Source organism: Peromyscus maniculatus, chromosome 14 (assembly GCF_049852395.1).
Source record: "Peromyscus maniculatus bairdii isolate BWxNUB_F1_BW_parent chromosome 14, HU_Pman_BW_mat_3.1, whole genome shotgun sequence".
In the NCBI taxonomy this organism is placed as follows: domain Eukaryota; kingdom Metazoa; phylum Chordata; class Mammalia; order Rodentia; family Cricetidae; genus Peromyscus; species Peromyscus maniculatus.
This window is the reverse complement of record NC_134865.1, coordinates 78217093-78239774: the sequence shown is the minus strand read 5'-3', so window position 1 is coordinate 78239774 and position 22682 is coordinate 78217093. Positions and strand designations below refer to the sequence as shown.

At 46.5% G+C, this 22682-nt stretch overlaps 1 long non-coding RNA gene across 2 annotated transcripts; it reads right to left on the bottom strand.

Annotated features, from left to right (window-relative positions):
- Nucleotides 1-14087: 14087 nt before the first annotated feature.
- On the bottom strand, nt 14088-21766 carry LOC121822475 (uncharacterized). 2 transcript variants are annotated; one of them, XR_013044490.1, is made up of 4 exons: nt 21614-21766; nt 19859-20012; nt 16566-16665; nt 14088-14402 (listed from the first exon to the last, which is right to left on the bottom strand). It is a non-coding gene; the product is annotated as an uncharacterized LOC121822475 (long non-coding RNA). The 2 variants fall into 2 exon arrangements; XR_013044491.1 differs by lacking the exon at nt 21614-21766 and adding an exon at nt 21210-21600.
- Nucleotides 21767-22682: the final 916 nt, after the last annotated feature.

Below are 22682 nucleotides of genomic sequence, written 5' to 3'. Positions count from 1 at the left end.
TCCAGCCTGGCCTCTGTCACTAGTAATTTATCGAATTGCCCCTCTTTTCCTTAATGCAGTTTATAAAAGTCGAGCGAAGTTTATGCAAATGAGACTTCAAGTTGGGAAGTGGCATGTGTAGGTCTGAAGAAGATATTTTCCAATTCTTTGAATCCCTGATGGAGGCAGGTGAAATGGCCACAAGACACACTGCTATGGGAAGGCAGGCAGCCACGACCCTTCCTCAGAGAGCCAAGTGAAGGCTTCCTGCTTCTGCTGCTCTAGGACCACATCCCTTAAGACAGCCTTGACCCCATCCACCTCCACCTGGCACTGCCACCCGGCCCACTGATGCCAAGTCCTGAGCTTCGAAGGCGTCTTGCCCCTTGTGGGTCAGGTACTCTGTTTCTTGACACCATTCTACCAATCTGAAAGGCTGATGGGTGTGCCCAGCATGCCACGGCCCATGTGCCCTCAAGGACTAGTGACAGCTTCTACACTCAGACATGCTGTCCCCTCATAACCCAGATTCTCTGAGTCCTAATCTTCATGCCTCACTACGTGAGCTGTCAAGACACCTTGGGTGTGACCACTGCCCTTCCCTGCTATATTTCACTCACACACACTCTCTCTCTCTCTTTGATTTCCTCAGTAACCTTTGAACTCTTTCCTTATAGAAGCTCCTGAGCCCTATATGAGATGCCTGGTGGTTAGGAAGAAAGGGCATGAGAAAGATTAATGCCTCTTAAGCCATTCTGAGTTGTCTAGGCTAAGCCAAGTCCTCTCCTGGTAGTCCTGTACTGGTCTCCCAAAGAAAATTTCCTCATTACAATGCTCAATAAATGGGGTGGGGGACAGGTCACTGATGTGACACTTCCTGTGGCTTGACTATGAAACTCCCCCCACAGGCTTGAGTGTCTGAACACGTGGTCACCAGCTGGTAGCACTGATTCGGAAGGTTATGGACCCTTTAAGAGATGAAGGCCTGCCTGGGGAAATGAGTCACTTTTGTTGGGTCTGAGATCTAGAACCCAGTGCCACTTCCTGCTTGTTCTCTGTTTCTGTTCCCCTGGGGAGTGAGGAAGTGAGCTGCTCATTCCTATCTCTGTGGAACCGATGACATCATTTCTTCTTCTCCAGGACAGACTGGACCCCCTCGAACTGAGAGCCAAGGTGAACCCCTCTGTAAGCTGGTTCTTGTCAGGTGTTTGGTCGCAGCAACAAGGAAAGGGACGTGGACAATGACACAGAGGGGGACTCAAACCCCAGTCCACATGACCCAGAGGCCACACTTCCATTGTGTCACCTCGGGCTCCTTAATAAGGGTCTAAAGGAAAACAGGAAGAGAGAAGGGAATGAAGAGGGGGAGGAAGGGAGGGAGGGAGAGCAAATGCCAGTGAATTGTCAGTGCAAAGAGACTTGGTTGTCACACCAGAGGTAGGAGGGACAGGAAATTGGAGAGGAGAGAGGTGAGCAACTTCTAAACAGACTAAGCCACATATTCTAACCCTGGTCCGAGTGGCCCCAGGTTGTTGGCCAGGACAGTGACCCTGAAACTTATGACAACCTTCTAGCAAGTGGCTTCTGAAGCCCAAAGTTCCAGGTGGCCCTGGGAATACTCAGGGACTCAGTTCAAGGGAATGTTACTGTCCACCTTAGTTGTGTCAAAAGGCGCACCCAGAAAGAAGCTACCCCTGAATGCATGCATTTATCCCCTGATAGTCAGCCTCCTTGAGGGCAAACCTGTTCTCTCTATTATCAAGGCCCCCTTGCCTCAAAACATCCAAGGTAAATTACACACACACACACACATTCTATGAATTACTGAATGAATGAAAGAAAGTCCCCATCAGGATGATGACCAAGCAGCTAAGAAAATTGTAAAGTACATTTCCGTTAGTACATTTCCATTAGTTAATGTGTTTAAATGGCTCCTGGCTGTCAGACCCTTAGTGAACACTAAGCTTCAGGACCATATAACAGTCCAGGAAGACAGCTGCCTGTTCACCCCTGTTTTCTAGATGAGGGAGCCAGTAGGTGCTGTGTAAGAATGGATAGGGTGCCACAGCATCATCTGCTCAAGAAGGAAGAGCTAAGTCCTTATCATTCACTGGACAGATGCTGTCCACATGGCACTGCATGTCACAAGCACAGGAAAGGGGTCACAGGTTACAGAGAAGACAGAAATGCAAGCCTCAGCCTCAGAGTCCCTCCTGGTCTAGGGAAGAGGTAGACCCAAGACAATGTTAGGTGACACATCCTTGTAAAAAACAAAAAAGTGACTCCAAAGAAAGGAATAAATGTCAACACCCCTGCTATGGGACATTACAGAGATGAAATCTAAGGACTGTAGAAAACCAAGGCTGGAGATGCTGGAAGGGCAGACATGGAGTACATGGTGCTGACCATCACAGGTTTTTGAAGGCCACTGGAGGAGTCTTTTAAAAACTGTTATTTATTCTTTCACAATTTTATCACATAAATATGTGAGATAGATAGATGGTAGGTAGGTAGATAGATAGATAGATAGATAGATAGATAGATAGATAGATAGATAGATAGATAGATAGATAGACAGATAGAGATGATGAATAGATGATAGATAGATAGATGAATAGATAGATAAATATATGATGAATAGATAGATGATAGATCGATCAATGATGAATAAATAGATAGATGATGAATAGATAGATGATAGATAGCTAATAGATAGATGATTGATAGATAGATAGATAGATGATAGATAGATAGATAGATGATAGATAGATAGATATAGATAGATAGATAGATAGATAGATAGATGATAGATAGATAGATAGATAGATAGATAGATAGATAGATAGATAGATAGATAGATAGATAGATAGATGATAGATAGATAGATAGATAGATAGATATGGCTAAGAGCACTTGCTATTTTTTCAGAGGATCCTGGCTCAGTTCCCAGTACTCACATGGTGGCTTACAACTGTCTTTAACTCTAGCTCCAGGAAATTCAGTACTCTCTACTACCCTCCACAGGAGCCAGACAAGTACACAGTGTACCCACATACATGCAGGCAAACACTCACACACACACAAGAGTTGATAGGACAGACCCTGAGGTACAGAGAACAAAAGCTGATAGACCAGTGAACTGTACAGTGTTACCCTCGTCCTGCCTCAGGACCTTGGAGTACTCTTGTTCTCTGTCCCTATGGCCTGGAAGGTTCTCTCTTCCTCTGCCACTTTGGCACTCACCTCCACACTCACTCGTGTCTCCCTTGAGCCCCAGACTAGGGTGGGTCCCTCTACACTAATGTTCTCCGAACACCCTGCAATTTCCCTCCAGTGCTTTTGTGAGGCTGGGTGGCTGCACATGTGTGATTATTCAATTACAGTCTGTCTTCCCATGAGGGAAGAGACCACATCTGTTCTTGCTCATCATGGCGGCTTGGGTAGTCCATGCCTGAAAGTGCTCACCAGGTGAGGTAGCCCAGCAGGTGGTTCACTGAGTTGTCCCCAGCTGAATCTGTGTAGGGCGAAATCAACGGTGGCAGAGCGTGAAGCATGAGACGGTGGGGGACAGGAGGGGGGATGAGGGGTGGGGGTGAGATGGGGGGGCGGCTGAGGGCCTAGGAAGAATGCCGGGATGTACTTCAGAGAAGATGGAGGCCTGTTCCATCCAGTCACTCCTTCAGCCGCACAAGCACTGACGATACTGTCAGACACTGAGGATGTTACACCTCAGCCCTCGTCTAAGAAGGAGAGTCTCTCTGAGTGGGCACAAGGTATGAGGGGTTCTGAACACAGCACCAGGAGAAAGTGTGGTGGGGACAGGGGGTGGTAAGGGGAAGCACGGGGGATGTGGCTGCAAGTGAAAGTGGGAGTGTTCTCAATAGGAAGTCTGGAGTCCACGGGAATATCGGCTTCCTTCACGCACCGGACTGAGAATCAAATGACCCCAGCATCAGACGGGATTAATGGCAGCACAGTCATGAAATCCACTGTACTGTTTGATGTTCTCTTCCAAGTTGATTTCCATCCTATCCGCCACCCACCGAAGGGGACATGGCTGAACTGTCCAGGCACCCGAGCCCGTGAAGAGTTCGGAGGCTCTTGGAGATGAAAGAAGAACATGGCCTGGGAGCCCAGCACGTGCGGTGGACAGTCAACAAGACAGGGACGCGGCATCTTGCTCAACCCAGTGCAACAGCCCAGGTCACATGGGGGAAGGAGCTGGATCCCCAGATTCAGTTCTCACAACCAGAACACCACAGTCGTGAGGTGTCCCTCCTGATGCTAGATTACAAAAGGACTATGGATTTCCCCCTTCCCTTGTGTGTGCCTCTGTCCCTTTTCTGTGGGTGTCTCCTCCTCTCCTCCTCTTCCTCTCCTCTCTCTCCTCTCTTCTTTTTCTTATACAAAGAGTCTCTTATCCACTCTGTCCTCTTCTTCCTCCTCTCCTTCCCCCTTCCTTTACTTCTTCCTCTTGCCCTCTTTTTTCCCTCTCTTTTTGTTCATCTCTCCTCTTATGACCTCAGTTCATAAGAAGAAAGCACTTGTGAGTGACCATCCTGGGGCAGACACTAGTGACTACAAATCACTGAAGAAATGTGCACAGCTACTTGAGCATGGTAGCCACATCGCACATTCAGTGAACACGCAGAAAGGTGAGGAGAGTGTAGGGAAGGAAAGATGGAGGAGGGACAGCTGACATTTGGGGCAAGTGTTTACCTTTCCACCTCCCAAAAAACCTGCACAAGTTAGTGAAATCTCCTAGACTTTTTGATTTGATCGATCTGTGACTAGTACCATAAGTGTCTAAAGATTATTTAAATTTTTATGTTTATTAAGGTTTTTTTTTTACAATACAATTCAGTTCTACATATCAGCCACAGATTCCCTTGTTTTCCCCCCTCCCACCCCCCTCCCCTTCCCCTCAGCCCACCCCCCATTCCCACCTCCTCCAGGGCAAAGCCTCTCCCGAGGACTGAGATCAACCTGGTAGACTCAGTCTAGGCAGGTCCAGTCCCCTCCTCCCAGGCCAAGCCTAGCAACCCTGCATAAGCCCCAGGTTTCAAACAGCCAACTCATGCAATGAGCACAGGACCCAGTCCCACTGCCTAGATGCCTCCCAAACAGATCAAACCAATCAACTGTCTCACCCACTCAGAGGGCCTGATCCAATTGGGGGCCCCTCAGCCATTGGTTCATAGTTCATATGTTTCCATTTGTTTGTTGATATTATCTTAGAGACAGGGTCTTATCGACCCAGGCTGGCCTGGAACACCAAAGCCATCATGTAGGTGATAATGACTTTCAACTTCTGGTCCCCCTGCCTCCACCTTGTGAGGGACAGGATGACAGGCACTGACCCCCACACCCAGTTCACGCAGTGCTGCGGATCAAGCCAGAGCATCACACACACTAGCCAGGCACCTGAGCTGTACCTCAGCCCGTAAACACATCAGAGATTTTGCAGACTGGAATATAGGGTCTTAAACCCTGGTCTTAAACGTAATTCCATGTATGACTAACTTCCAGAACCTCGTTTTTCTCAATTAAGAAAATGGGCTCAGAGAGCCTACCGTATAAAGCCACAGTGCAGTTTAGTTAGATAATATTTAAATATACACGCAGTTCCTGCCCATGTGAACTCTGTACATCTTCTCTCTTTCCTTCATCCCTTTTTAAAAAGCTGGCAGTGTGGACTATAATGATAATGGCTAATACCATCTCATCCCTTACCTACAGCCTCTCCACTAATGCACATGACTTTTGCAGTAAACACTCAAGTTGACCAATGACACCGAACACAGGGTGAGCTGCCAGCTGTGTGGACCTGGAAACATAGCCTAGAGTTCAGAGCTCAAGAAACCATAATAGTGCACGTATTTATGTGTGCACACGTGTACATGCACATGTGTGTGTGTGTGTGTGAGTGTGTGCATGCCCTGTGTGTGCATGTGTGTGCATATGTGTATGTGTGTGTGTGCTCCCCAATGAACGAGGACCCAAATAGGTTTCTAAAATAAATTTGGATAATTTGGCCATTTGAACAACCAAGTTGAACAGATTTTAATGGCATTTTAAGCCTTGGAAAATAAGGCTGCTAATGTAAATGCTGACAGACCCTCAACCATAACCAGACATCTATCGACACAGTAATAGCTTTAAGAGGGAGAGTAACCCACCTATTTACATTTTGAGTGCAAGCCTATTCCCTAGGCACAGGCACACTTGAATCAGATAAAAGACTCGGAAGCCAGCGCCAGCTGAGTGACAGGCATCACCGTGGCAAGAGGATGAACGGGGATCAGGCTTAAACACAACCATCAGAAATTGGTCCCCATTTAAAAATCAAATGTTGTCATCACGGAATCTTGTTTGCTGGACAGTTAGACCTTTGTCTGTTTTACATTTGCAGACACTGTCTGGAATGAGTGTGGCAAAGACGGTCCCTGACCGGTGGTTTCCATCCAGGGAGGTGTGGAACAGCAAAGTAATGGCGATTCAGTGTTGATCCCACTCCACGGCCAGTGTCCAACATGAAGAAGATGTGCCACCAGTATTATTTGAAAGGCACGAAAGTAAGATGGTACCAGGCAAGAAGAGGAGGAGGGAGAAAGGAAGGAAGATAGGCCAGACATATGTTGAGATTCTGAAAGAATCTAGAAAATGATAGGGTTCCTGCCTACAGATGGAGCTGAGAGTTCATCCATGCAAGAAGGTTCTGCCCTGGGGCCTGGATTATCACAGTCTCATCAAGCACAGAGGGTAAATGGTCCTTGTTTGGCTCTTTCTTTTAAGCATTGCTTTCCCCTCCAAGTCCCTGTGAGGTGTTGGTATCATCAGTGGAGGAGGACTCTGGACACTGTAGGCAAAGGTGATGCCCGCCTCCACCCCACCATCATCCCCACTGACTGTCTTAGTTCATGATTGCTGTCCTTCACTGATGCACAGCAAAGCCTCCCAGCATCCCTTCTCCCTGGTCCACGCTTCACTGGCATCTCCATTATGACCTCTAACCTGACACCTTCCGGTACAAGCTCTGTCTCTTGCTCCTTCCATCCCCTACAGGGATTCCAACCCTCTAGGACTTAGATAGCGGAGAGTTAACACATTGCTGTGCCAGCTCTCTCAGCCAAGACTGGGGAAACTGAGTCTTCGAGAAGTGGAATGCTGAGCACAAAGTCACCAGACAGGAAAGGATTAGCTGAGCGGGGCCCTGGCACAGGTGGGCACTTGGCTCTTCAGACCTCGCTCTCTCAGACACACAGCCCTTCCCAGATCCCGAGCCACATCCTGGCATTGCTGCACCAGCCTAAGCTCTGCCACTGTCTTGAGAAGTGTCATTCTGAATTCCAAATGTGCCAGCCTTATTACCACCACCAACAGACTTCATAATGATGCTGCCAATACCATCAATGGCATCTCTTAATGACACTTCATCAAGAGAGAGGATCCCGGAGCTGCCTCTGGCACCGCCGTTTGGCTCCTTTGCTTTATGGCAGACTTAGAAACATGCTCTGAATTAAGGGCATGGGGACAACAACAACAAAGGCAGTAATAGTAACACCTAACTGTGACTGAAAATGAATCCTGTGCCAGGTACCGTTTGGCTGGGGGAAGAATTGGCCAAAATCATTACTCTTTTAAGGGATGTCTGGTCATACACAATTAAGAATTGAACAGCTATTCATCATCCCCTCCGCAGTAGCTGCTGTGTTGTGGTGCCTATAAAGGGAAAGATCCCACACACATCAGTTCTCAATGCCTGGTTCAAATCAACATGGAGGTTAGGCCCCTGCATCCCAGTTCTCCAAGAATAAATATCATGGCATGTATATAGAGAGATGCTTACTCAAGGTTAACCAGTTAGTGGACCACTGTCAGAATGAGTAACTGTTGTCCATCAGTGTCAAAGCTTTGCTGCTGCCCTTGACTCTACCAGCTGCCTGCCCATCATGCTGGTGTATCTGATGCTCTAGCCTGGGGAATCTCAGGGGCTAGGAGGGAGGAAAACAAAGCAACCCTTAGCTCCCCAGTCTAGAGCAAACATCAAGTAGCAGCAGCAGCATCTGGAAGCTGGTGTGAGTTCCCTGGAGACACCATGCTGTAAGGAACCATTCCATTACTCTGTCTTTCTCAGTACTAAGAACGAGGCAGGATTGACAGGCTGACCTGGAAGGCAAACCACTGTATCAAACCTGTTCTAAGAGGAGACGATGTTCCGATGGGTGGTCACTAGCAGAATTAACCCCCAAATGCCGGGCAGATTTTGATGCAGAACGCTTGGGTTAGCCAGCAAGCAGCACCATGAACATCTTCTGAAGGAGGATGGTTATGGAGGCATCTTCAGCCTGAGCAAGTCAGGAAGCTGACTCCAGGAGACCTGGTAGGATGCTCATTGGCTGTGTGATTGCAGGAAAAATCCCATGCACCTTCGGAATGAGCCACCCTCTCTGTGTAAAGTGGGACATCACATCGATCGATTAAGAAGCTAATTCCTTGAGGGTGGCCAGTCACTAGGATGGTGGACACTGGAAAACACGGCCAGGGTTCAAAGCTCAGCTCCACTATCTGCTAGCTGAGCCACTTTGGCAAAGTACCTGAACGTACTATGCTTTCAGTTTTCTTATCTGCACAATAAAGAATGCCCTGATGGGGCTGTTGTGATGATGCAGTGAGTGAGCACATTCAGAGCTCAAGGAAGAGAGTAAAGTGGTAGCTCAAAGGCCATCTTGGCCTCACAGTTTGTGATTTTGTTGTGCAGCTTAGTTTGGGTTCTCTTTGTACTTCACTATGCAATTTCAATGGATAGAGGTGTTTGATTTGGATATAGATAATGGTTTGATTGCAAAATTGTGAATAGATAGAAAGACTGGTGGAATGGACAAATGATTGATTGATACATACATACACACATACATACATACATACATACATACATACATACATTGATACATGCACACATATAGAGATACATAGATACATAGATATACATAGATGCATAGATAGATACATAGTATGTAGGTAGATACGATACATATACAGACTGGTAATAGATGATAGATTAGATAGATAGATAGATAGATAGATAGATAGATAGATAGATAGATACATAGATAGATACATAGATACATAGATAGATACATAGATACATAGATAAATACATAGATACATAGATAAATACATAGATACATAGTTAGATATAGATAGATAAATACATAGTAACATAGATATAGATACATAGATACATAGTTAGATAGATAGAGATAGATAGATAGATAGATAGATAGATAGATAGATAGATAGATAGATATAGATACATAGACACATAGATACATACATAGACACATAGATACACAGATACATAGATACAAAGATAGATACATAGATAGATGATAAAATGTGCAGACAAATGAATGGGTGCATAGACAGACAGGCAGAATAGATTGATAAATGACAAAAGGACAGATGACAGAGTTTTGATGAGAAAAATATGTAAACTCAGAATTGGCCCCTGCCTTTGAAATCCACTTAGAAAATGTTATCTGCCAATCCACCATTATGCAAGCTGATAGATGGATTGATGATTGATTGACATTCATGTAGAATGGATGATGGTACCTACTGATCTCAGCAGATCTCCCCTGAGAATGCTTTTTCATTTTTTCCTCTGTGAAGGGACCAATTGTCCTCCTGGCAGCTTAGTGATGGAAAGGGCTTGCATCTGATTGTCAGATTTTATTTAAATCTGATCAATAATATGTATTAGTGGTATGTACTGGTGACATTTGCTGCAATACCTCCACACACATATATAGCATGTGTATGTGTATGCAGACCTGAGAACTTGACACCATCTCACTCTGCATAAAAATCAACTCAACCACTCTCAAAGACCTAAATGTGACTCATCAAACAATGAAACTCTTAGAGAGAGACCTCGGTACAGGCAACTATTCTTTGGCCATGACCCCAAAAGCACAAGAAATGAAAAACAAGAACAGGCCAGTGGGCAGTGGGTTTAGATCAATCTGAAAAGCTTCCATGCAGCCAAGGAAACAAGTACAGCATGGAGAGAAGGCACCAGAAACTCATTTGACAGACGGCTGATGTCCAGAATACACAAGGAACTCAAAAAAAAAAAAAAAATCCAACAACAACAAAAAAAAAGCAATCCAATTAAAGTGGAGCAACTGATCTGAATAGATGCTGCTCAAAAGAAACAGGGAACACAGCTTTGAAAATAAAAGCCTTGCCTTTCTTCTGGCCCAGCTGGTCACTGCCGCGGTTCCTTTAAATTAGAATGAGGGGTGGGGGAGGACTTGCAGTCTGAAGGAGAGACCTGGCAGGGGGAGGGAGTAGAGAGCATAAACAGCTGGAAGGCCCTTGTCCACTGCTAGGTCCACCCTTAGAGTTTCCATCTCCCTCTCTGAGTGTGACTGACTTTACACTTTCTCGGGTTTTTTCCCCCTCTTCCTCTTGTTTTTATTGAGACAGAGCCTTGCACATCCGAGGCTAGCCCAGGAACTCACTCTGGCTATGTAGCTGAAGAGGATATTCTCTTGAACTCCTGATCCTCCTGCCTCTGTCTCCAAACTACTGGGATTCTGGTCATGTACCATCACACAAACTCACACTCTTCTTCTCTATAAAGATGTCTTTCTAAAGGATATTTTATTAACATATATTAACTATGGAAATAAATCAGTTTCATTAAGAAAATTTCACACATGTACATAAAGTGTTTCGATCAGTCTCACACACACACACTACCCTGTACCCTCTCCAATGGGGGTGGGGTGGGGATTCCTCTTCTCAAAAGAGTGAGGTGGCCTCTCTCCACCTGCCTGGGTGTCTGTGTGTGTTTACCATGAGCTGAGTCAGAGTGGCACTTCCAGGAAGCGGTGGCAGGCCATGGCTTTTCTTTTCCAGGTTACTAAACAGAGGCTCAGAGAGGAAGTGTCCATGCTGAGTCACGTGATACCATGCCCCAATGGACTCTTAGGCCCCTCACACTTCTATCACAGAACAACCACTAGGTTTAAAGGCTAACAGCATGAGTCACAGGTCAAACCCCAGGGCATCATCTAAAAAAAACACAGGGTACAGCACACAGGTGGAACTGGACCATATTCCATCGGCAGAGGGCACGGAGGCAGCAGAGCCAGGCAGCACACCCCAGGTCTGCCACTGCCAGAGGTTACAGGTGGCCCTTCTCCCCTTTCTCCCTGTTCTACGAAACGTTTACTAACGTCATGCTACTGTGACAAATTTTACATTTGTTTTAAAATTCCGTTCTCTCTCTTGCTTCATAGAATATCCAGTTTTATTTCTATTCCAGTAAGAAGTGAGACTAGGAGCTGGAGAAATGGCTCAGCCGTTAAGAACATGCGTGGTTCTTGCAGGGGACCAGAGTGTGATGACCAACATCTAGATGGAAGAGCTCACAACTGTCTGTCACTCCAGCTCTAGGGAAGTCTGATGGCTCTGGTTCCATGAGTGCCTGTATTCACGTGTGCACGCACACACACACACACACACACACACACACACACACACTTTAAAATAAGTTTGTTTGTTTGTTATAATGAAGATGCTAAAGAAAGTCACCCAACTTTCCAGGTCAATTGGTACTTTCAAAGTTCAAAGTATCAGCCATGTAATGAGCCTAAAGTCAGACCCTGAGAGGGTCACAAGGTTGGACCATAGCTATCCCCTGAAAATGGAGTTGGGGTACAACTGCTGGGCAATTCAATCAATGGAAGAAAGATTCAGACCACTGCACCACTAAATGTTCCCATGAACCAGATACACGCTCTGCAGCACTGCTCAGACAGCATGGGGCGCACTCAGGGCAGGCCACCTCCAGTGGTCCTGCAGACAGACCAGGCCCAGAGGCTCAGGGTCCTTGAAGAATTTCCTCATATCAACCCTCTCCTCAGACCCTAACTCCTGAAGGCAACCTTCTATTTGTGCCACCACGGCTCCCAAGCTCTCTGAGTCCCACACACTAACAGGTTGTGACTTTGGAGTCTTTAAATGTTAGACCGTATAATGAAAAGGGCAGAAGAGTGTCTCTAAATACCAATGAATTCCAGCATGTTGGGTTGCCAGAAGGCTGGGCTCTCCCTCCGGTTCCTGTCCAGGCGTTTGGGATTCACATGCGATGTGGGCTTCTATGAGTAAGGGAACTCATCCTTCCCCCACAGAGTCCTGAGACAAGTGTGCCATGGTAAGAACCATGTGCTGTGATGTGTAGATGCCCCAGGACACCAACAGGTCCCAGCTCCCCTCTCCTGGCCTCCAAAGCTCAATCTAGGGGTAGTAAGTGGCCCCACGGGACATTTAAAAGTAGTACCTATGGCCAGATTTTGAGGAAATTTCATAGAAGTTGCTTTAACTCTTAACAAATGTAAGAAAAGAGTTTTTACTCTGAGAAGAAACTGGGTTAAGGCCATGGTCTGTTCCACTCTACAGTGTCAACATGGGGGACTTGTTTCCATCAGGGACTCTGTCCCTATCTGGTAAGTTCTCTGGATCCTCACACATCCTCTGGTAGACACTGCTAGATTATATTCTTCCCCTATAGGAGACCCTGGAATCTTGTATCTTATGTGTATGATTATATCATCCCAATTCAAAAGAGAAGTTAACACTTGACCACAGGCTTTCAACACCATGGGTCAACACCTTGATCATCAGACTGGCCTGTCGCTCAGAAAATCACAGAGCATCCTGTGTAGGTTCAACAAGCCAACAAAGGCCAGCTGAGTATAATATGAGGCTGTGAGACAGAACTTCAGGCCCAAGGGCCATCTTCGGAAGCAAGGAAATCGGTAGTCACTCTGCCGGTCCGTCGTTCAGCCTACATTCCTTGTGCACCTACTATGTGTGCAGAGCCTGCCGGGTGTTAGGCACTGTATCCAGAAGCCTTCTGTCCTAGCCCAGAATCCAGTTGTGTAAACCTCATTGAAAGAAATGGACACATCTGTTAGAAGCCAATGGAGCCCGGGGGAGGGTGATGGTAGCCATCACTGCACAGGAATAATACAGAAAGCAAGGTATGGGGAGAGTTAAAGCATAACCCAAAGAAATAGGGGCATAGGGCCGAATCTCTGGAGATGAGTCTCCCAACAAGCGATGCCGTACCCTGACTCCTCAGACATCCAGAAAGCTTCCCAAGGAGGTGTGTTGGAGGGAAGTGGCTGGAGCGATGGCTCCAGCTTTGTCTGTACTTTGTCTGAGCCAGGCAACTGATCACCATTTAGAACTTCTTTCCAGAGTGGCCTTGGAAACTTGCATGGATCTAAGACTCCAGAACCCCTTCCAGGAAGCCCGCCACGATTCACACTGTCACTAGCTCCCAGGACCACTGCACAGAGGAAGGAGAGCATGGGGAGCGGGCTTGCAAGGATAGAAACAAGTACCCCTGGAAAAGAGCTCAAGGACCCGTTTGGTCCTTCTATATCCTGCCTCGTGAGGACACAACATCTCTCTTTCCACAGGCTACAAGTGAGATACCTGGATCCCGTGAGGCCAGGACAGAACCACAAAATTTCCAACAGCCTGGCCTCTCAAGTCCCAGATCATCATCCTACCTCCTTCTAAAAGACTACCCAAGTTGCTAAGGTCCACCCAAGGTCAAGGGCAGATGAGTTGATTCAATGTCCCTTTGGAAGGAGCCGGTGAGTATTTGTATCCACTTTTATTCCACAGGGATTCTCAGGCTGTGGGTCGAAATGGTATGGCATGGACTTAGCCATTCACTTCTTCGTCTACCTAAGCCTTGGATTCCTGCTTATGTAGTAAGGACACCAGCCTACCATGGAGGGAGGGGGCTCTGCATTGTGTTACATCCAGCCCACTCCACAGTTGGAGTTCCCTTGCTGTCTCTTCATGGCAGCCAGGCCTGAAGACACCAAGGACGACGTGAGCTGCATTGAGTCACGTTGCAGCGAGGCAGAGCCGACACCCAGGGAGGACTCCGGATGCTCAGCCTGTGCATGTGCCACAGTGTGTTAGGACAGTAGGCTGTTTTATGAGAAGCTCCATTTCCCCTTTCCAGGGCGAACAGCCACTGCTCTATTCCAACTAACTAGACTGATTCAATTAACGGCGCTAAATACAGTTCCTGCTTGAAAATAACTTCAGTTTACTGCTTCCACAAACCTCATTACATTTGATTAAACAAAATACATAGTAATAGAAGAAAAAAAAAAGATGTTACAAACTTTTGGCCATGGCCCATTGACTAGGGCCCTGAAGCACTCGGTGGGGAAGAGGAAAGATAAGTGTGAGTCTCAGAGTTACTCAGTCCCAGATTGTAGGCTCAGCTGCAACTTCTTCTGCAAGTTCTGAGGCCCTGCATCGGGATGGGCGAAGGAAGCTGTGGGCCTCACTTCTGAGGCTGTGGGGCCAGGGGCAGACTGAAAAAGAGAGTCTGAAGAGAGGTGAGTCTCCATGCTGGCCAATAACCTTTCACTTCGCCGTGAGCAATTTTCTTGTCTTTTAATTAGTTAACTGGCAGAGCAAAGGATCCCACCTGCTAGCCTGTCTCACTTCCAACACAGAAACCCAATGGCCACCCCCAGCCCCCAGATTTAGGAGTGGAAGCCCTAACTCTGATCTGATTGTGTATGGCCACGAGATGATAAGGGCAGTGCCAGGCAAGGAGAGGTCACAGAGACGGGAGCGAGTCCCACAGGGCCCATTTGTGTCCCTGTACGGGAAGGAAAGGCTGACAGGATGCCTCTGCTTCTTTCCCTTTGCTCACAGAAGAAAGGCCATGTAGGCACATAGCAAAAGGCAGCTTGCTACAAACCAGAAAGAGGCCACCCTAGAAACCTGATCCCTCACCCCTTGGTCATGGGCTATGCAGATCAGTATCTGTGGACCGGCCATGACCCTGCAAACATCATCCCACATACCTATCTCCTTTGTCACTGACAGCTAGTCACTGTCTACATCTCCCTCCTCCTCAACTCAGTTACCGAAGCAGACTCCTACTGGCCCCAGGGTCACCTGGGTTCACTTCTGTACCTGCTTTGTTACCATGGCAGTATGCCACAAGCTGGGTGGTTTAAGCCACAGCTCCTTAAACCATGTGTCAAGGCTCCATGTGGTAACGGAATGTATCATGGCGTTTTTGGCAATAGTGAAAGGTTTCTAAACACACAACAGTGGAAAGTTAACTCAAAATCAAACACATGATAAATCCAAGATGTTTCTAGCAGGTCTTGCCTGTCCTGTGGAGTGTTGTGTAATTCATGCCTCGAATCACATAAGGCATGAGGCACCTCGGCTCCCATGCATGACTGCTGTGTGCTATGACCTGCAATGTTTTCATGGTGCATACAAAGTTTTATGCTCTTCTAGAAAGATAATGGTTTAATTCCAGAAAATAAAGACTTGCTCTTTTCCTACCATTATTCCTCAGCCTGTATAACTTAGTATATTTTTGGAATGTATTGTACTAGTGTTTTGCCTGCATATATGTCTATGTGTGTGTGTGTGGTGCCTACAGAGGCTGGAAGAGGGCGTTAGTTCTCCTGAAACTGGACTTACAGATGGTTGCAAGCCTCCATGTGGATGCTGAGAATCAAACCTGAGTCCTCTGGGGAAGCAGTCAGTGCTTTGAACTCCTCAGACATCTGAGGACGCATGTGACAAACTATAGATGCCTTGAAGGTGCCCTTGTCCATCTCTGCATCTCTGCATTCACCCCTTTTCAGACCCCACATCAAGGTTCATCACTAGCAGGAGCCATCCTGACTCATTTACATGATGGAGGAGGGAAAGGCAACTAGGGAGCACTCCCCCCCCCAGGAAGGCTGGAGAGCTGCCTCTATGTCTCATGGGCTTTGATGGTTTTAACAATTTCCTACCCTCTGCTAAGCACTGACTTAGCAGTGATTGCTGTAAATATTTCATTTATTTAGTGTGTGTGTGTGTGTGTGTGTGTGTGTGTGTGTGTGTGTGTGTGTGTGTGTACACTCATGGGCCACCATTTGGGTGCTGGAAATTGAACCCGGGTCCTCTAAGAGCAGCCAGTGCTCTTAAACTCTGAGCCATCTGCCAGCAGCGATTGTTATAAAAATGAGAGTTCTTTGCAAAGGAAAGCAAATGATGAGTGGAAAGAGGGTTAGCTTCAAGCCAGAACCCCACTAACCAGACAAGGGAACCCAAGCCAGTCAATCCCCTGGTTTAGGCAAATACTGGAGCTGGTTGGGTCCCCACTGGGATGTCCAGCTTCTCGTATCATAGAACAAGAAAACCAAACAGGGACACATGGTAGAGAGCAGCAGTCACAGAGACAGTTTACAAGAAAGAGCACTCTCAGGGAGGGAGGCTGGCAAGGCCTGGGCCGAGGGAAGCTCAGCAGCTCAAGGACAGCCATGCCCAGCAGACTGGAAACTTCACTGGTCCTCTGGGTGGCGTGCATTAAAAAAAAAAAACAACAACAGGGGTTTAGAATGAACTTAAGATGACTGCATGAGGCAGTGTGCGGATGAGGCTTCAGGGTCAGCATCCCTCACTGCTGTGTGATGAAGGTGCCCCGAGTAGATTCCTGCTTCCCCCAAAACACTTACCACTGCACTTTACACATCAAACCCTCCTGATTCTCATTGCGGACACAAGCAGAATGTTCCTCAACACCTCCAGGAGAGAGACTCGAGGCCCCGGCCTGGGCTGAGCAAGGCAACACACAAACAAGGCTTTCGTTGAAAATCCACACGTAATCAAAACAAATTGTATCTCCACCCTTATTTCCATAGGGAGCAGAGCTATAATGATTAATGCTTGACAATGATATTTAATTAAAGCTTATTTACTTTATAAGTACTTTCCTAGTATTTTTTTTCTGGGCTACACCAAGCATTAGCATCCCAAGGTAATCTAACTTATCATAGGTGAAGACAAGGGTTATAATAACCAGGAGGAACACACCGGCATCAGACACAGCCTGGAACCATTTTTTATAATAAAGCATCTTCGAGGTGCACGAATTTGAAAACAATTTTATTCATCGGGTCTGAAGTGCTGCTTCTCTCTCCTCTGTCTCCCCCCTCCTCCCTCCCTGCTTGTCTCCCTCCCACAAAACATACATCCCGTGCACAAAAATAGGTGTGTCAATACTACGGTTTCATCTGGCTTGTGTTGTGAAAACCCCTCACCTTCCCCACCGCGGGCTTTCTCGGCTTCTGTCATAATTAACCCTGAAATGTTCAGCGGAGTACATTTCTGCTCAGAAATCTAGACAAAAATCAACACATCCGGGCCTGCCCCATCCCTCACCAGAGAGGCTCAGATTGCCTGCGGTGCCAGTACATGCAAGAGATACTGTGAAATTCAATTCTGGAAAACGCATCTTAGCTCTTTAAGATTTTCCTACAGATTCCAACAGATTTAGATTAAACTCATAGTTCTGATTATTTTCTTTAACGCATCTGAATTTGTGATCTCCAGTGGGCAGAAATGGTTGTGTTTGAGTTAATTTCTGAACACGGTATGACAAACCATCCAAGCATCTAAAAATAAAGTTGAATTTTAGGGGGGGGGGAACCTCACCTTTTAAAAAAATTTTAAAAGTCAGTCATTTGTCATTCAATCTGGGTGCCAGCAACATTAACGGCGTGGGGTGTGATTGTTCGCCAAGGCTGGCATACAGAGCAGAGGGTTCTCGTGGTACCCCTCTACCCAGGACTCTGCCTTGCAGTGGTGTTTCTGCTCTGTCCAAGAAAATGTAGTGAAATCAGGTCTCATGGTGCAGGGCTGTAGTCTCAGGTACTGGGAGGATTAAAATGGGAGTGTGCAAAGTTCAAGGCCTGCCTGGGCTACAGTGAGTTCAAAGCCAGCCTAGACTCAGAAGGCCCTGTCTCAAAACAAAAACTAAAAAGAGAGCTGGGATTATAGCTCGGTGGTAGAGCACTTGCCTAGTAAGTGCAAAATCCTGCCTGAGTTCAGTCCCAGGGTTAGGTTTGTGGGAGGGAGAGAACAGGAAGTTCAAGGGAGAGGGAGGGCTGAGTCAAGCCTTCCTTCAGACAAGAGATTTATCAGTGAGGAGCTCTGGGTCTAACCAGTCACTCAGTGAGGAGCTCCAGTCTAACCAGTCACAGCAGGGTGTCTCTTCCTGAAAGTGTCGGAGGGAAGGAGATGCATTGTGAGGAAGCAGGCTTAGTTAAGATGTGCCCTGTCTGTCTACATGACAGAGCAGAGGGGTAGAGCATATCTTATGTGGCTTAGGCTATGTGACAGAGATCAGTCACTATTTCTCTGAGCAGGGGAGTAGGGTTAAGTTAATGTATGGTCTGTAAGACTTGACAGTACTCAGTCTACCTCTGACCTCCAAGCTGCAGAGGCAGGTGTGTGTGTGTGTGTGTGTGTGTGTGTGTGTGTGTGTGTGTGTACACTCCTGCCCTGCTTACAGCCCTCTTTGTTTGGGGCCTGGTCACTTAAAGGGTCTGGGTTCCCTTATACCCAGTAGAAGAAAGCCCTACAGACACTAGACCTTGCAGGCTGAGGAGAAAGCCTGTGTCCTCTGCAGGGGACAGGACTTCCTGGCGTACAAGGGTGCCCTAAGGGTGGTCCTGGGACCTCTAGAGGTGGCTCAGTGGGTAAGGGAACCTGGGCCCAAGGATGGTGACGTGAGTTCAATCCCCAAGACTCTCAGAGGAAGAAAAGAACAGGTCCTCAATATGGTCCTCTGACCTCCACTTGTGAGTCTAGGTACAGTCGCACCCACACAGGTACACACAAGCAAATGCACTCACATGCTCACTCACTCACACAGAGACACACATCATACTCACACATACTCACAAACATACATGCTCACTCATACATCACATAATTACACACAGGCACACACACAAACGCATACAGGCACACTCACAGAGACAAACAGGCACACTCACTCATATATACACACTCATGGGCACCCTCATATACAAGCATACTTATACACACAGGCACACTCACACACACAACAAATAAATACACAAATGTTAAAAAAAATTACAAAGAAGAACAGTCTCTGCTTGAGCCCTAAGGGTGGCACTTGAACGCCAGGAAATCCTGGGAACTGCACCATGCTAGGCAGCCAGCAGACATCGCCACAGTCCTGCTGGCCAATACAGAGGCTCCAGCCTCCCCGTAGGAATCCTGAAGGTTCCTGTGACCTGGAATTTGTTTAATTCTGATCCCATGTCTTGTGTGAGTCCTAACAAAAAAAAAGTAGGAGTATCAGGAGAAGTCACAGGAAGCTATGGCATTCATATTAATGTCTTGCAGGACAAATCCAAACTCTGAGATGACTTCATATATATATATATATATATATATATATATATATATATATATATATATAGAATATAGAATACACACACACACACACACACACACACACACATATTGTAACACATGATTCCAAATGAAAACCTAGGGAAATCATTTTTACTTTGTACGGTTTTATCTAAAGTCACACAATTCACGTTGGACTCAGTTTGTTCTCAGGCCCATTTTACAGGCAAGAGAGGCATCCCACCCTGTGATTCCAAAACCCAAGGCTATCTGTAGCAACTGGCTGCCTCCTGGGTAGATATAGAGTGAAGTCTCGGGTGTTTGGTGTGTTCTCCAGTGTGCATTCTGGTGCAGGACTGTGTGTCTGCCTGTGGAGGTCGGAAGTCAATGTCCGGTGTCTTTCCTTCGTCACTCGCCACTTTTAACTTTTGAGAAGGGGGTTTGATCTCCCACAAAACCTGAAGCTTGTTGATTGGGCTAAGTGGGCTGGCCCACGAGAGCTTCCGGAAGCTGCCTGTCTCCCATGCCCCTCTTCCGTACACCCCACCCCCACCCCTCGCACTCTGTGTCAGGTGTGAACTACCGTAGTGGACTCTTTATGTCGCTGCTGAACTCAGGTCTCACTCTTCCAGCTGTCTTCCCAGCCCCAGTCAAGTCCACTGAACAACCCACATCCAATTTGAAATTCCGTACCACACCGCAGCGGTGAAATCGGATCTGCTTGGGGGCTGTTCACACTAGAGGTCAAAGAGACATGGGGTGTTGTCAACAGTTGCTTTTAACTCACACAAGACCCACCAGAGGAGTCATCCCTACGGACAGCGTGGCTTGAAATAAATTAAATTTACTTGATTTGACTTTTAATTGATGAAAAAGACATCCCCCTCTGCTCTCAATCAGCTGATATTCCCAATACAGTACAGCTTTTCTCTCTAATGATGATGAAAGCCCATTTTATAATGAGGTGTTCCGTTGCCTCTTACTGTTCTTCCACAAGCACACACGAATGTGCAATGAGTTGGAGAAGAATTAGAGCCAATTTTAATGCTTTTAAAGCAAAGGTGACATCAATTTAGGCTGGCTTTTCCAATAGATTCCCTCTCTCCCTCTCTCTCTTTTTCACCTGAGGAGAAATATATAATTGCTAAGTTTATGCAATTTAACCAAGTATTTTTAGCCTCAGAATAATAAATCCCTCTTAAATGGATGGTCTTTGTATTTATTACAAAGAGTTAATAGCATAAGGCAAGTGGAAAAATAAGTGCCGTTATTAACTACTTTATTGATAAGCTGAGACCGGGACTTACACCAACAGAGCCTCTGGGAGGGTGATGAAGCTAAAATATAAACAAATACATAATGCCACTTTGCGGAATTAAGTGCACTGTCTAAAAGAAAAATTTAAGGAAATCATTTAAATAAATGGCATAATAAGATCTTTCCAAGGGACAGCTGTTGCAATCCATATTTAGATTCCTGCTCTCTTATCCATTCTATAAATAGCTAGCTTTCGTTATTTCCTTACATAAAATCATTTTTTAAATAAATTTCCAGTGTTACCACTCACTGGGCGTGTGTCCTCCTAAGGCACACAGCTGTCCTGCCTCTGAGGCTTTCTGGCTCTGGAGCCCGGTCATTGGTTAAGGTTGATTAAGGGGTGTTCTTATTTAATTTCATGGTCAAGAAGTTACTTTTTCAAGTCAACATTGAACAATTTAACTGTTTTAGAAGAGGGGATATTGATCATCTTTGCCAAATACTTTTCACAAAGCCTGTATCGAGTTTCAAAACATGAACACCTGAAACTTTCAAATGTCAATATCTTTGAATTTAGAAAACCTTAAAGAGTCATCATTTTGCCAAAAGCAATTTTTCAAGGTAATTGTCGACAGCATAGACTGGTCTTTGGGGCATATTTAAAGCAAAAAGGATACCTGTTAAGTAGACAAGCTGTTGAGGAGTAAGGTTTCTAATAAAGGACTGTCCAGTCACGTGTTTCTGTGGAATCACACCCCATATGAACGTGCTCTATTGTCGCAATGTGCATTGGCAGTGATTCGCCTTCGGGACATGCCCAAAGAGGGTTCCTGCTTCCATCAGCAATAAAAAGTCTCTACTGTAAGCAGTAAGTCAGAGTGGGAACCACAGTTTCCAGAAGAGAAGAAGGAGGAAGAGGAGGAGGGGGAGGAAGGTGGGGTAAGCAGCAGCAGCCACACCTACTCAAAACATTCTAAGATGGCCGGTTAACGGATTTAAACGTCAGTGATTGTGAAGAGGTTGGAATGTCTCCTATCCAAAGCCAAACGGCCTTGTGCTTTACCGTCTAATCACCACCCACCTCTGTGTGCGACCTGACATCCTTTTGACTCTCTCGGAAATTCTTCTGGAATGAACGCGCAGACCCCATCTTCTACCAACCCCAAATTTAAGAATGCTGTCTGGCAGCACTCTGAGGCCCAGAGCAGAGCTTCCCGCTGTGCTGTGGCCCCTCCCACTGCCCCACCCCCACCCCACCCCCGTGGTCCCACCCATGTATTCCAGAAGCATTCAGATTTGTGATGTCTTTGTTCTGTTACCATAAAATCTCACTGAACTGTTACTACGTTGGAACGTGGAATTTGGGGGTACTCTAAATCTGTGTTGCCCGGGCCATGGTCACTCAGATTTGATTCCAGAATAAACCATCTCTTATTCTCTCCGAAGCCGAAACTGTGTTTGCTCTGGATTGCCAAGAGCCGCCACCCTGTATAAGCCATGGATGCCTGGCACCCTCACAGGTGGCTCAGCCTGTCAGTGACCCCTGAGTAAGAATGACTCCTGCCTGATGAATCCTGGAGCAGCCTCACTCACTTGTGTGTTTAAGTCTTGGGAAGGGCAAGCAGGGAAGAGGAGCAAGACCGACTTGACTTTCCCTGGTGGTGTGGGTCTAGGGATGGGGGTGGGAGTGGGGTGGGGGGGTGTTACAAACAAAACAGGACAAAAGTGGGGAGTGTTGGGGATTTGGTTTGACTACAGAAGTACAGAGGAAACAGTCTGAGAAAGTAACACTATTGCTCAGGGACAGGAGGGAACTCAGGTATACAAACCAGAAAAGAATCCTTTGGATAATAGTGATGGTTCTCTCAAAGGACAGGGGCATTTAATCTGAACAACCCAGGAGAGTCACCACTCATGGGTGAAACGATATTCCCACCTGCATCCTGACGTCAGGCCACTTGGTTTGTGTTATGGGTCGTGTGGGTTTTTTTTAAACATTTATTTATTTTGTGGGGATGGGACACACATGAGAGTATGTGGCAGTCAGAGGACGGCCGGCAGAAGTTAGTTCTGTCCTTCCACTGTGTAGGCCTCTAGGACTGGATTCAGGCCATCGGGCTTGGTGACCAATACCCTCACCTACTGGCCAT